Here is a 14,827-nt window from a genome sequence, read left to right as displayed (position 1 = left end):
TAGCCAGGATGGTCTCAATCTCCTGACCTCGTGATCCGCCCGTCTCGGCCTCCCAAAGTGCTGGGATTACAGGCTTGAGCCACCGCGCCCAGCCGCTTCATTCTTGAAGTCAGTGAGACCACGAACCCACCAGAAGGAGCAAACTCCGAACACATCTTGGGAACAAACTCCAGACACACCACCTTTAAGAGCTGTAACACTCACCACAAAGGTCCGCAGCTTCATTCTTGAAGTCAGCAAGACCATGAACCCACAGAAGGAACAAATCAAATTAGAACCAAATTTTAGATTAGACAGCTATTGAAAAGAATGGGGAAGTGCTATATGTACTGACAGGGAACAATGTCCAGATGTATCCATTTAGGAGGAGGTACAAAATGGCAAAATCCAAATTCTATCAGAAATGTGCAGAAAACATATAATACAATGTTATTTGTTTAAAAAAATTGTTTGTTTATATATAAACAAAGAATTATTGTAGGATACACAGTTAATACTGGCAACAATGAAGTTGGACTTTCCTTCTATTCTTTCCTTTCCTTCCTGTTCTAAAGCTTTCTGATAGACTTTCACTCCTGATCTGAAGCTTGCCTTGGTCTCTTCTTCTGCTTTAAAAATAAAAAAATTTAAAAAACACATACTCCTTATTTTGCCTAATTTGAACAAAGTAAACTGAGGAAATCTGAACACTGATTGGATTTCATTTATTTATTTTAGGACAGGTTCTTGCTGCGTCACCCAGGCTGCAGTGCAGTGGTGCAATCATAAGTCACTACAGTCTTGACCTCTTGGGCTCAAGCAACACCCCACACACACACTCCCGTCCTGGGCCCTCTGCCCCCAACTCCAGAGTAGCTGGGATTACAGGCGTAAGCCATGGCATCTGGTCGGATTAGTCATTCACTGACTGTTTGGTAACACGGTAGTGCATTATGTACTATTCTCTGTACTTTCGTATATGTTTGAAAATTTCCACTAAAAAGAAACATAAGGTAAATTAACTTATACCACAAAGGGGGATTTACTAGCAGACTACTAGTGTATGTCACTGACTCAAAACGAAAAACTAGGCTACAGGAAGGAGGCCGAGGATAGGGCTGGAACTCAGGAGTAACTGGACACAGGGCCCTGAGAGCTGCCAGACCATCCCTGTCATTCTCGCCACGTGCTGGCTCTGTCTCTCTTCCTTGCTGTGGATCAGCTTTCACCACTTGGCAAAAGCAGAGATGCCAATTTGTAAAATTTGGTGGCCTGCAGACATGCTTTGTTTGCTCATACAGTGCTTTTAAGAATTCATTTAGGCCGGGTGCGGTGGCTCATGCCTGTAATCCCAGCACTTTGGGAGGCTAAGGAGGGTGGATCATGAGGTCAGGAGATCAAGACCATCCTGGCCCACATGGTGAAATCCCATCCCTACTAAAAATACAAAAATTAGCTGGGCATGGTGGCTTGTGCCTGTAATCCCAGCTACTCGGGAGGCTGAGGCAGGAGAATCGCCTGAACCCAGGAGGTAGAAGTTGCAGTGACCCCAGATCGTGCCACTGCACTCCAACCTGGCAACCAAGCAAGACTCCGTCTGAAAAAAAAAAAAAAATTCATTTAGTTACTTACATTTTTTAAAGAACGATTTCACATAAAGTCCAAATTTTTGGCATCTCTTAAAAAATCAACAAGTCTGACATTCCTAAGTACGACTCGGCTCGTGCTGCGGAGCAGCTGCCGCTTTTGGAAGGGTCATACACTATCTGAAAGCCAGCGAAAGCCTGCTACACTCTTACTTCCACCTGCCTCACTCGTTTGCCTGGCTCCCTGACCCAGCTTCAGACATGATGGACCCAGTCCTCCCAATCTCATACCCAGACCCTGGCCTGAGTCAAGTGACCTCCTCGGTCAAGTTCCCCTTCCCTTGTGTAGCTGCTATTCTAATTAGCACCAGGAAATGGAATATGTTTATATGCTCATACACATTACGACTCACTTTCCATGTCTATAAAAATCAGAAAGTTGAATTAAGTGATCTAAATTATCTTTCAATTTTTGACTGTTTTTTTCTGACATTAGATATGCAAAACAACTCTAATTAGCCCTCCTGTTTGCCTAAGGAAATTTGTTTTAGGTATTTCTGTTACCTAACAGATATCTTTTTACCTGTCCCTCCCTACCCACCACCCCCAAAAAAAGAAAAAATAAATTAACAAAAACAAATGAAATTAAAACAAAAACTAGAAGACTTTGGAGTCCCTTCTTGTAAGCAGGAGGCTGCTTCTGGTCTGTACCTCTGTGCACATGCTATTCCTTCTGCCAGGACTTCCCTTCCTCCTGATGGAGGAGGATCGCCTATAATTACAGACTCACCTGGAATATTTTCTCCTCACCTTCCTAGATATCCCCCAGCCAGCTCATCCTCCCAGTCTCAGAGAGCCCCCATGCCTGTCAATACTGTCTACCATTTCACTTAGGGAAAGTGGTGATTTCCCCCAAGATGAGGTCTGTTTCTCCCACCACACTTCAAGCCCATTCATCTTTGTGTGCCCAGCGTGCCTGGTACTTAGGGGACGATCAACATTTGGTAGATAAAACACCAGAGCTGGTGGTCTCCACCTGGGTTGTGAGGCCTCAAAAAGATAAGTGGTAGCTGGTAAGCTTTTTACTTATTTACTTTTTTGAGACAAGGTCTCACTCTGTCGCCCAGGCTGGAGTACAGTGGCATGATCATGACTCACTACAGCCTCAACTTTTGGGACTCTACCAATCCTTCCACCTCAGTTCCCGAGTAACTGGGACTACAGGCACATGCCACCACGCCCGGCTAATTTTAAAAAATTTTTGGCCGGGCGCAGTGGCTCAAGCCTGTAATCCTAGCACTTTGGGAGGCCAAGGTGGGCGGATCATGAGGTCAAGAGATTGAGACCATCCCGGCCAACCAACATGGTGAAACCCCATCTCTACTAAAAATACAAAAATTAGCTAGGCGTAGTGGCACACACCTGTAGTCCCAGCTACTTGGGAGGCTGAGGCAGGATAATCTCTTGAACCCAGGAGGCGGAGCTTGCAGTGAGCCAAGATTGCACCACTGCACTCCAGCCTGGGTGACATAGAGCGAGACTCCGTCTTAAAAAAAAAAAAAAAAAAAAACGTGGTAGAGACTATGTTGCCCAGGCTGGTCTCAAACTCCTAGCCTCAAGTGACTCTCCTGCCTCAGCCTCCCAAAGTGCTGGGATTACAGGCATGAGCCACTGTGCGGCCTAGTACACCTCTGAAACATTAATTCATTTATCTCATGACTTTCCTGAACTATAAAGCAATGATAAACAGTGGGAGCAATTTGCAAGCTGATTTTAATATAATTATTTCTGAAATAAAGTTCCCCTCTACCCACCCATGGAATCTGGGATTTTGCTAGCCTTACAGATGGTTACCAATTTATACAGATTCACTCTGAAGTTCCTGCTATCTGAAGAGGCAGCTGCGGACACATTAGAGTTACGGGACTCCTAACAGCTGAAGGCAAATTTGGAATTAGCATACATGTCCCTATTCTGAATTACTTATTCAAATAAAATCCTATTTAGAGACTTAAACAGATTCTACTACTACTTCTACTGCTATAGCATCTCTAGTATATTGCATACTCTCAGAATTTGTATGATTTGTCCAGGGTCACTTAACTAGTGGATGGCAGGGCTAGGACTGGAGCCCTAGCAGTCCACACTCTGAGCCACTACATGGTCTGTGCTCTATGAGTGGATTAGAGTGGGGTGGGGAAGAGCTTCAAGTATGACGTGAAATGTTGAAACTTATTTCAAGGACACAGATCTATGGCTCAGAAAGTTCACTAAAGAGGGAGAAAATACAACAAAAAATAGTATACAGTCATGCGTCCAATAAAGACGTTTCAGTCAATGACAGACCACGTATACAACAGTGGTCACATAAGATTACAGTCCTGTACTGTTACTGGGCCTTTCCTACGTTTAGATATGTTTACACAAATACTTCCCCATTGTGTTACAATTGCCCACAGTATTCAGTACAGTAACATGACGTGCAGGTAGCATGTTGAGCAAAAGGCTGTACCATACGGGCTAGGTGTGTAGTAGGCTACGCCACCTAGGCTTGTGTAAGTATACCATGACGTTTGCAAAACAATGACATTGCTTAAAAGCATTTCTCAGAACGTATGTGTCATTAAGTGATGTGTGGCTGTATATACAAAAGAACTGAAAGCAAGTACTTCAACAGATATTTATACACCCATGTTCACATCAGCACACAATAACCAAGAGGTTGAAACAACCCAAATGTCCATCAGTAGATAAACAAATCAGATGTGGTATAAATGTACAATAGAATATTCAGCCTTAAAAAAGAAGGGAACTGACACATGCTACAACATGGATCACCCTTGAAGACATTATACTAAGTGAAATCAGCAAGACACAAAAGGACAAATACTATGATTCCACTGATATGAGGTACCCAAAACAATTACACCGGGAGACAGAAAGCAGGACAGAATGGCGGCTGCCAGGGGCTGGGGGAAGAGCGGAGTGGGGAGTTGGTGTTTAATGGGTGCAGAGGTTCAGTTTGGGATGAAGAAGTTCTGGAGATGGATGGTGGTGATCCCTGCACAACAAAGTAAATGTGCTTAATGTCACTGAACTGTACCCCCGAAAATAAGTAAAATGTTGAATTTTATGTTACGTACATTTTACCAGAATTTTTAAAAAGTAGTTATATACCAACTACAGTGTGGGACAGGAAAACAAACCCTTGACTTGAAGTCTGCCGTTAGGAAGCCAACGGTTTTGGTTAACATTTTTTGTCCTCCGTCTGATCTATAAAACACAGGACAAAGCCAGGCGCGGTGGTTCACACCTGTAATCCCAACACTGGGGGGCCGATGTGGGCCGATCACTTGAGGCGAGAGTTCATGACCAGCCTGGCCAACATGGTGAAACCCCGTTTCTACTAAAAACAGAAAAGTTAGCCAGGTATGATGGTGGGCGCCTGTAATCCAAGCTATTCGGGAAGCTGAGGCAGGAAGAATGGCTTGAACCCAGGGGGCGGAGGTTGCAGTAAGCCGAGATCTCGCCACTGCACTCCAGCCTGAGCAACAGAGTGAGACTCCATCTCAAATAGATAGACAGATAGATAGACAGATAGATAGATAGATAGATAGATAGATAGATAGATAGATAGGCTGGCCTCAGTGGCTCATGCTTGTAATCCCAGCACTTTGGAAGGCTGAGGCAGGCAGATCACCTGAGGTCAGGAGTCTGAGCCCAACCTAGCCAACATGGTGAAACCCCACCTCCACTAAAATACAAAAGTAGCCGGGCGTGGTGGCGGGCGCCTGTAATCCCAGCTCCTAGGGAGGCTGAGGCAGGAGAATTGTTTGAACCCAGGAGGCAGAGGTTGCAGTGAGCTGAGATCACACCACTGCACTCCACTCTGGGCGACAGAGCAAGACTCAAATAAACAAACAAACAAACAAATAAATAAAACACAGTACAGGACAGGCGCAGTGGCTCGTGCCTATAATCCCAGCACTTTAGGAGGCTGAGGTAGGTGGATTGCTTGAGCTCAGTAGTTTGAGGCCATCCTGAGCAACATGGTGAAACCCATCTCTACCAAAAATACAAAACGTTAGCTGGGCTCGGAGGCTGAGGTGGGAGGATCGCTTGAGCCTGGGAAGCAGAGTCTGCAGTGAGCCAAGATTGCGCCACTGCACTCCAGCCTGGGTAACAGAGTGAGATTCTGTCTCAAAAATAAAATGAAATACAGGAGGGCTATATCCTCAGGACTGTTATGAAGATTAAACAAAGGAATACCTATTAAAAGAAGTTCTCAGTAAGCACTTAGCTGCTTTTTAAACATCACTCTCAGCTGGGCATGGTGGCTCATGCCTGTAATCCCCACATTTCGGGAGGCCAAAGAAGCAGATTGCTTGAGCCCAGGAGTTTAAGACCAGCCTGGGCAACGTGGTGAAACCCATCTCTACAAAAAAATACAAAAATTAGCTGGGTGTGGTGGCATGTACCTGTAGTCCCAGCTACTCAGGAGCCTGAGGCGGGAGGATCACTGACCCTAGGGAGGTCCAGGCTCCAGTGAGCTGTGATCTCACCACTGCACTCCAGCCTGGGCCACAGTGAGAACTTATCTCAAAATAAATAAATAGGTATCACTCTAATACTTTAGAAAGTCTTGAAAAAGCAATTGGCCTCAGAGCCAAATATATGCTAAGGCAGGAAAAGCTGCCAGTCCATAAGAAAGAGGTAAGGCAAAAGACTTGTTACTCAGATGCAGTTCCCCTTGTCCCGAGGAAAGAAGGGGCCTGGCTTCAAGTCCTCCTTCAGCCACTGACTCACTAGAGGATTAGGCAAGTCATTCCCGCTCACTGACAATATCTGCCCTGCCTATGTCTCAGGGCAGTGGGGAGGGACACGTGGAAAACGTGTACCAAAGGCATACTCAACCGGGTAACAAGCACAGGCATATTCTCATCCACGGAAGCCCTTCATCCCCTTCTTTCTTCACTACTCAGAACACAATGTAATTTCCCTTAGAGGTATAACCAATGGGCATTTCAGGATGTCCCTGTCCTAAATCTCCCCAGCAACTCCTGAAACGGCTCTAACAGAAACAGTCTTGCCTTCTCTTCCCTGCTGTGTCAGTGTGTGAAGCCTGAGAGGATCACACAAGGAAGCTGCCACCTCCCCAGCCACGTTTGGGAACTACGGTGCTAGAACAGGACCACCCTCCTCTTAGGGGAAGCACCCTGCTGAACATCTGTCCTGAACAGTCACCACCAGAAGTGCAGGCATCCCCACCCTTCCCTATGACTCGGGCTCTCAACCCAACAGAACTGCATCCATTTCCTGAAATGGCTAACCCACCTAGTCCCTGCAACCTCAGGCACCCCAGCAAACCCTTCGAGAGCCTCCACCTCTTCGAAGAATGTTCCTCTACCTTCTAGCTCTGTCTGAGACCTGGGTGTGCCCTGGGGACACCATATCAAGCAGATGCTATTTCTCCTCCATGCCATGCGCTTCAGGGCCAGACAGACCAGATATGTGTCCTTCCTCCCTCCCCAATGTCGCCTGCACTTCAGTACCTCCGTTAGCCCCCTCCCTCTTACAAAAGTCCCCACACGTTTGAGACCTGGGCTTTCCAGCCATAATAGCCTGTCCCTCACCTCGTTACTATCCACTACGGACCTTCTGGTCACTTCTCTCATTTATTGAGGACATCTGCTTCTGGTCTGCAGACTTCTGTTCTACCCCAAGTCCTGTCGTCCTCCCCAGCGACACCTGTGTATATGGATGTCCCAGCCAAGCTTGGCCCCTCTCAAGTCCTTGATCCTCTCTTCTCTGAAAACCCTTTCCTTCATTCTATTTAACATTGTCATGGTCAAAACCTGAACTTCACCGTCACCAGAAACAGTTATCTCCTCTAATCCTCTAGCCTCAGCCTCCATCCTTCTTGCTCACTTGTTCAAATACCACCCCCGCACACAATTCTCTGCCCTCTTAAAACCTGCAAGCATTGGCCTCCAGCACTCTCTCTCTGCATAACAAGCCCCTCTGGGCTGCACTGCCTCCCTCACCAGCTTAGATCCCAAAGCCTGACATGAGAAAAGCCCTCTTGCAGATACCTCATCTCCCTGCTCCCTTCCCCTCCATCTCACTCACTGTTTTCAGCACCTGCACCCGGCATGCAAATGCTGCTGTCGAGGGAAAGAAACTCAAGAAAGCAGCCTCCCAGCACTCCACTTTCAATGCACTTATGATCACAAACCACGAATGGGCACTCCCCCACAATTCCTAGTAATCTCGCTGTGACTCACCTCTGTGCCCTCCCTCTGCTCACTCTTGACAGATAACCAAACCTCATTTGTCCCAGAGAACACCAAGCCATCAAGCCCAAACTCCCTCAGAGCTCCTTCACCAAATCTACAAACCTTCCACGCCCTTCTTCTCCTTGTCTCCAGCCTCATGGAGTGCACAATCCTGCTCTTAGCAAAGGCCAAGCCCTCCACCAACACCACACCCAAGAACTTAATTCCTACCACTACCCTTTTTCGGCAGCATCCATCAGTCTTTACTTTGCTACAGGATCATCCCCAACAGCGTGTAGACACATTCTATTGAATCTTCACCCTAAAGACTCGCACATGCGTGCATGCCTTTGACCCCCATATATCCTTCTAGCTAATGACACAATTCCTCTATCCGAATTATCTATGCTAACACTTCTCAAACTTTAACGCATAGTTTACCTGGGAATCTTGTGAAAATGCATATTTTGATTCAGTAGGTCTGGAGTGGAACCCAAGATTCGGCACCACTAACCTAGTCTCTCATCATGCTCCCGACCCACAGGCCACTCTGGGTAGCAAAAGTCTGTGTTTCCTTCCCTCACTATTTATGGAAACCATTCCAATCCAACTTCCTTCCAACATAAGCTCACAGAAACTTGTGAGATCAAGATCACCCACAAACTCCACGTAGCTAGCTCCAATAAAAACTCTTCTTTCTTCCTTCCCATGCCCTCCTCCTCTTTAAAATGAGCAGGTAGCAAGAGTGATAAAATGCTGCCTGGAAAGGGAAGGCCCGCAGCAGGCCGGTATAGGGCCCCTCCCAGCGTCCCCCTCCCGAAGCCATCCCTCCTGGCTTCCACAGCCCACATTCTCCCACAGGCTGAGCGCTTCCCAGGTGGCTCTCTGGGCCCTTTCTCGGCGCCACTTGCCAGGCATTCCTCCTCCCCCTCTAGATGGCAGCATTTCTCAGAGTTCAGTCTTGCTCCCTCCTCATCTGCACTCTCTTCCCAGGTGACCACATACAGCCCAGTGGCTATACAGACAACTTACAAACCTGAGGATGCAGCCCTGCCCACTCTCCTGGCCCCCATGCTCACAGCCTTGCTGCTGCCCCTGCCCACTGCGCTGCCACAAGATTCTCAACTTATTCCCAAAATAGAATTCTTCATTCTTCCCCCTTAACATCTGCTCCTTCACTATCCCCCGTTTAGTAGCTACCAAAGTCACTACTAGTATCCCTATCGTTACCAATGACCTGGAAGTCATTCTTAACTCCCATTGCCTCTCCCCAGCTCAATTCATCACCAATTCTACGGATTCCATCTCCAACATACATTTCAAATCCATGCACTTCTTCCATCTTCTCTGCCACCATCCACTCAACAGCCCCAGCTTCCTAAGTGACCCCTCACCGCCACTCCAGCCCCTCTTCAATCTGTTCTCCACACAGCCCTTCCAATGAAGCTTCTAACACTGCACATGACACTGTGCTTAACACTCCTTAAAGGCTCACCATGAGCAGCAGCTAAACCCTCCACTGGCCATGGCCTCCGTGGCCTTTTCCTTGCCTTCTTCCAGCCCTGTGAACGTGCCAAGTGCTTTCCTACCTAGGACTCCTCCCATATCCCCCCCACCCTGATGCACACATACGTACGTACACACACACACACTGTATTCAGGAAGGCCTGAAGCAAGAGGAAGCAAAGTCTAGTCAAGAAACTGGAGAAAGACCTTCACAGCCATCTGCATCAGAGAGAAAAGCAGAGCCCAGTACAAGATGACACTGAGGAGGAAAGGAAGGGCGGGATCATTCAAGACCCTAGTGTAGGCCAAGCTTTGGGATCTGGGACCTTTGAAAGCACTGGAAAGCCACTGAAGTATTTCAAGTAAATGGGTAACATAATTAGGCTTGAACGTTGAAAAGGTAATTGTGGCTACAGAGTAGAAAAACAGAGGGGTCAAGAGCAGATGTGGGTATGCACCAGGCCAGGCCGGCAACATGGTGGGGACTAAGAAGATGATAATGCCCGTGAGGAAAGTGACTAAATTTTAGACCTACTTAAGATGTTAAAAAATGACAGTGTTTACTAAGTGAACACATATAATTTGAGATGTTTAAAAGGCTTGCCATGCAAGTATTACTAGACGTATCACATTGCTAAAATTCATTCCTCACAATAGGATCAGCTATCAGCAGTAAAGGACTGACCACCAATCCTTCCTGTGGGAGGAAGGAGGAAGATTACAAGGAAAGTAGAATGAAAGAAAAGAAAGATACTGGCTCATAAATTAGGGCAGAGGATGGGAAAGGGGCCAAAAATAGGAAGCAGAGGAAGTGCAAATAGTGCTGACTTTTCAACTCTGCCTAACAGTGACTCTAACAACCTTCAACTGGATTGGGAAGAACAAAAGCCATTCTCAGAAAAGCTTGTCTTCTGAGGTTGAAATTTAACATGATTAATGAAATCTTTTGTTATAAATATGCACAACTCAAAGGATATTCATTATAAAAAATATCAGGATCATAAAATTTTTAGAGATGAAAGGGACTTAGAGGTCATTTAGCCAGGCTCAGGCTCAGGATTCAGAAACTCTTCTCTCTACCTGTAGGCACTTCAGGAAGATTTCATCGGGAGCTAAAAGAATAGCGCCCTTCTATCCAGATGGATAATGAAAATGTACGAGGGTCTCAAAAGAGGGCTGAAGAACTGCTAGGCAAACAAGCAGTATCCAAAGTTTTCAAATAATGGGGAAGAGTAAGAGGGTTTAGTTTCTCCAAAATTTTTCAGCTACTTTGCCAATGAGTTTTATTTTTAAGAACGCACAGATAATGAATGACTAACTTTAAGCCATTCATCAAAGGAGATCACTCTGTCAATATTTTTTTACCAACTTGTTTTGGGGTAAAAGAAAAAACGTCAGACGTTCCTTTTTGTTTAGGAACCAGCAAGATCTGAATTTCTAATTTCCAAAGCTACTGCATACTTGGCTAATTCCAGCATCTGACAAAGAACCAGAAGAAAGAACACAAAAGTTTCACATATAATATTAAAGCTTCTAGAATAGTAAAGACCCCAGCTGTGTTTCCATCTCCTAAAGTATACTTCAGTAAACATCTGAAAGAAAGATTTTCTCAATGATGTTGGACTAAACCTTTAAAAAGCTGTGGTGGCTAGCCTCCAAGAATACTGATGAGCCCTGACCTCCCCTCTTGTAGTCCTTTCCCACATTGTACCTGGTCTGGTCTGAATGCTGGTAGAAGGGATAGTATGCCATCTCCAAGATTAGACACTGGATTGGTCTGTTCTCACGCTGCTATGAAGAAATATCCGAGACTGGGTAATTTATAAAGGAAAGGGGTTCAATTGACTCACAGTTCCACAGGACTGGGGAGGCCTCAGAAAACTTACAACCATGGCAGAAGGCACCACTTCACAGGGCAGCAGGGGAGAGAATGAGTGCCAGCAGGGGAAATGCCAGATGCTTGTAAAACCATCAGATGATGTGAGAGCTCACTATCAGGAGAAGAGAATGGGGGAAACTGCCCCCATGATTCAATTACCTCCCACTGAGTCCCTCCCACAACATGAGGGGATTATGGGGATTACAATCAAGGTGAGATTTGGGTGGGGACACAGCAAAACCACATCAGACACCGATATACTGCTGCTTCCATCTTGATCATTATCATATTCATTCTCTCCCTCTCTCCCTCTCTCCCCCTCTCCCTAACACCCTCAGATCACTTTCTCTGGGGAGAAAAGCCATGTTGTGAAAAGCCCTGTGGAGAGGCCCACAAGGTGTAGAACTGAGACCTCCAGCCAACAGCCATGTGAGTCTGCCATTTTGGAAACAGATCCTCTGGTCCCGGTCGAGCTTCAGATGACTGCAACCTCAGGAGGGAGCCAGAAGCACCCAGTCAAGCTGTCCCCAGATTCCAGAACTTGAGAAACTGTGTGAGATCATAAATGTCTGTTGTTTTAAGCTGCTAAGTTGGGGGAAATTTGTTATGCAGCCCAGAAAACTCATTCAAAATGTGGGCAAACTACAGGCAGCCAGGCGCACAGGACCAAACTACTAAATTTCCTTCAACTCATGCCGTATACTCAGTAAAATTACATAGCTTGGAACAACGCTATATATAAAATGCCCACAAAGCACTGACAAAAGCAACAATGAAAACAATATATTGGCAATTATCAATTAATGGCACCTTTTTCCGCATTTAGATTTCGACTAAAAAACAGCTAGCCACCACCACCAGCAAAAACAACAAAAACAAAAACAGCTAAGAGAACACTAAAGAAAATTATAAGCAGTGACTTTTTTTAAAGTGACAAACTTGAAATTGAGACCTGGTTAGAATTTTTCAATTGCTGTAGTAAGCAATACCGTCCCTCTTTGACACTCACTTCCACATCTTCTTCATCTTTCTTTCCACTGTCACCCATCCAAGGCTCATTAACCCTCTTGCCTACTGGCCCCTCTGCTTTTTGGAATATCTAAGAATATGTGTACACATACACCAATATTTATATTCCTAGCTACCAAAAGAACTGAAGAGCTAAAGAAGACAGCCCATGGTCAAATCTCCAAAACCATATATTTAACTGGTATGGCTTGGATCAGTGGATCTGTGCCAAACAGACAGCTGACACTCAGTAAGTGTAAGTTTCTCTCCTCCTTATGTACTCCACCCTGTGATGAGGGAAGAGTTCCTTTTCCTCTGTGCTCGGCTCTCTTTGCGCTAACATTCAGAACAACATGCATTCATTTAAAAAAACAAACAAAAAAGCGTCTTGCATGTCTAGAGCAGGGGCTGGTTAGCAGTAACTAGAGCCAATGAAAAGTGGGACTCCGGTATACCATCTGGAGACAAGTTACACTGGAAAACTACAGAGTTCACCTAGATCTCTTCCCACTCTAGTTGTTATGTTGTCTCCAAATTTAACTTTCAAGAAAGGTGTCTAATGATGTTTCTAACTTCCATAAATTACATGAGGGGGGTAAGAATTTAGTAACTAAATGCAAAGAGGTATAGTAGGTTATGTGATTTGGAACAAAGGATTATCCCTGCCAGACGGGGTGGCTCACGCCTGTGATCCCCAGCACTTTGGGAGGCCAAGGTGGGAGGATGGCTTGAGCCCAGGAGTCCGAGACCAGCCTGGGCAACACGGTGAAACCCCATTTCTACAAAAACTATAAAAATTAGCTTGGTATGGTGGCGCAAGCCTGTAGTACCGGCTACTCGGGAGGCTGAGGTGGGAGAATCACCTGAGCCTGGGAGGTCCCGGCTGCAGTGAGCAGTGATCGCACCACTCCACACCAGCCTGGGAAAGAGCGCAAGATCCCGCCTCCACCCCCCTCCAAAAAAAAAAAAAATTATCTCAATTCTCAGGCTTAAAATTTTTCATGGAATCTCGAGCCATCTTCAGCCAAGGCAAGAATTTAGAACTTTCCTACTCTCATTTTCTACCAAAATCTTTTCATATGCCGTGAAAGACTCTAAATCATGTTTCTCTATCCTTATGGTCTAGGTCCCAAGTTCCCAAAAGATAGCTAATAACTTACACTATTTTCCACAGACAATCCTGGGAAAATGTTCTACTCCTCGGGCAGAGGGAAATCTGGCTGAGATCTCCGAAAAGAGCGCTGTTTCCAACGGGAAGCAATGTGAATGGGCAAGGAAGGAAAGCCCCAGATATGGTCAGAATAAAGCAGACCGGCTGACACCTAAAACCACGCACCAAAAATATGTCTCCCTGGCCTTCTTCTCCCCCGTTCCCATTTCGTTTAATCCTAACAATTAGGATAACTATCATCACCCTTCTACAGTTGTTGACTCTGGAGCTCACAGGCGGAAAGACCGTGCTCCACATCACAACACTGGTAAACTCTCAGAATCTGCATCAAACCTAGGTCTTCAAACTCACCCCTCCTGTTTTTCCCAATATGCAGTGCTACCTTTCATGGTCGCCCCATTTCTGAGCCTTGACCTGTTCTGAGCTTTGACATCCAACCATCTTATGGCTCTGCTTTGAACATCAGTCACTGACACCTCTAAAAGATTCACTATCCCCTCTGATACTCCGTGCCCACCATCCATCCCCAAAACTTCAGAAGAAATGAGGTTAGAAAACCAGGACAGAGCAGAGAGTGCACTGTTCTACAAGAGCTGAAGACGAGTCACAGTTAACCCAGATGAGCAATCAGCCAAGTCTCTTCCACGGCCAATTCACTCAGTCCACCAGGCACAAGCACTTCTCTCCAGAAGACTCACCTGATAAGAACACCCACCGAAGTTCCAACGTTTCTCGTTGGAAACGAGCACAGAGAGGACACTGCTCACGCAAGCAGTGTGGACGCAACAAGCTCCGCGCCCCGTAACCCTGCACCCAGCGCGGATAACCTCACACCCCCACAGGTGGCGAAAACCCGGGCGGCGATGCCCCGTCCAGGCGCTTCTCCTTAGAAGCCCCTTCGCCGCTGGCCCCTATCAGAAAGGAAAGGGGAGGAGGCTGGGGGAGAAATAACTTTATGCTCATTTGCTAGACAGGACCAAAACAAAACCAGCAAACCCAAGCCCTTCAGGAACACCGCCCAGTTCACGGCGCGCGCAAGTTCCGAGGGCAGTAAGTTTTTGCAACACTTCCCAGCCCTGACCCTGCCCAAGCTGCAGCCGGAGGACTGAGGAAGTGGACGGTCTCGGGCTGGAGGCCCGCGGCAGGAAGTGTAAGCAGAGCCATCTGCGGGATAGTGAAGGAACCGCGGCGACAAGGGAGAGGCGGAGGCCGCCCCCGCTTCCTCAGCCCCAGGCAGCCCGGGAGGCCGAGACACCCCCAGGGAGCCCCCTGGAGCGGAGTGGGGCCGCTGCCGGGGCGTCGCCCTCCGCCGGCCTCGGGACGCGACGTGTCCTGCCGCTGCCCGGTCACAGCCCGGCACGGAGGGAGCAAGACGCTGCGGGCGCGCGGCGTACCCCACTCCCCAGCCCGCGCCCAACCCCGC

General features: G+C 46.8%; 1 protein-coding gene across 5 annotated transcripts in view; it reads right to left on the bottom strand.

The window, feature by feature from the left end:
- The window catches only part of RALB (RAS like proto-oncogene B), a 52,882-nt gene that overhangs the window by 26,855 nt on the left and 11,200 nt on the right, over positions 1–14,827 (bottom strand). The window contains exon 1 of one of the 5 annotated variants that reach the window (XM_033231782.1): positions 14,103–14,491. The exons of 3 other annotated variants lie outside the window; for them this stretch is intronic. The gene's annotated coding sequence lies outside the window, so the exon portion shown is untranslated. Of the gene's footprint in view, positions 1–14,102; positions 14,492–14,827 lie in introns of those variants that run through there. One more of the 5 variants, XM_033231783.1, reaches the window with a different exon arrangement.

This window comes from Trachypithecus francoisi, unplaced genomic scaffold (genome assembly GCF_009764315.1).
Source record: "Trachypithecus francoisi isolate TF-2019V2 unplaced genomic scaffold, Tfra_2.0 Lachesis_group13, whole genome shotgun sequence".
Lineage (NCBI taxonomy): Eukaryota > Metazoa > Chordata > Mammalia > Primates > Cercopithecidae > Trachypithecus > Trachypithecus francoisi.
The sequence above is the reverse complement of the archived record's forward strand: the minus strand, read 5'-3'. Positions and strand labels throughout refer to the sequence as shown.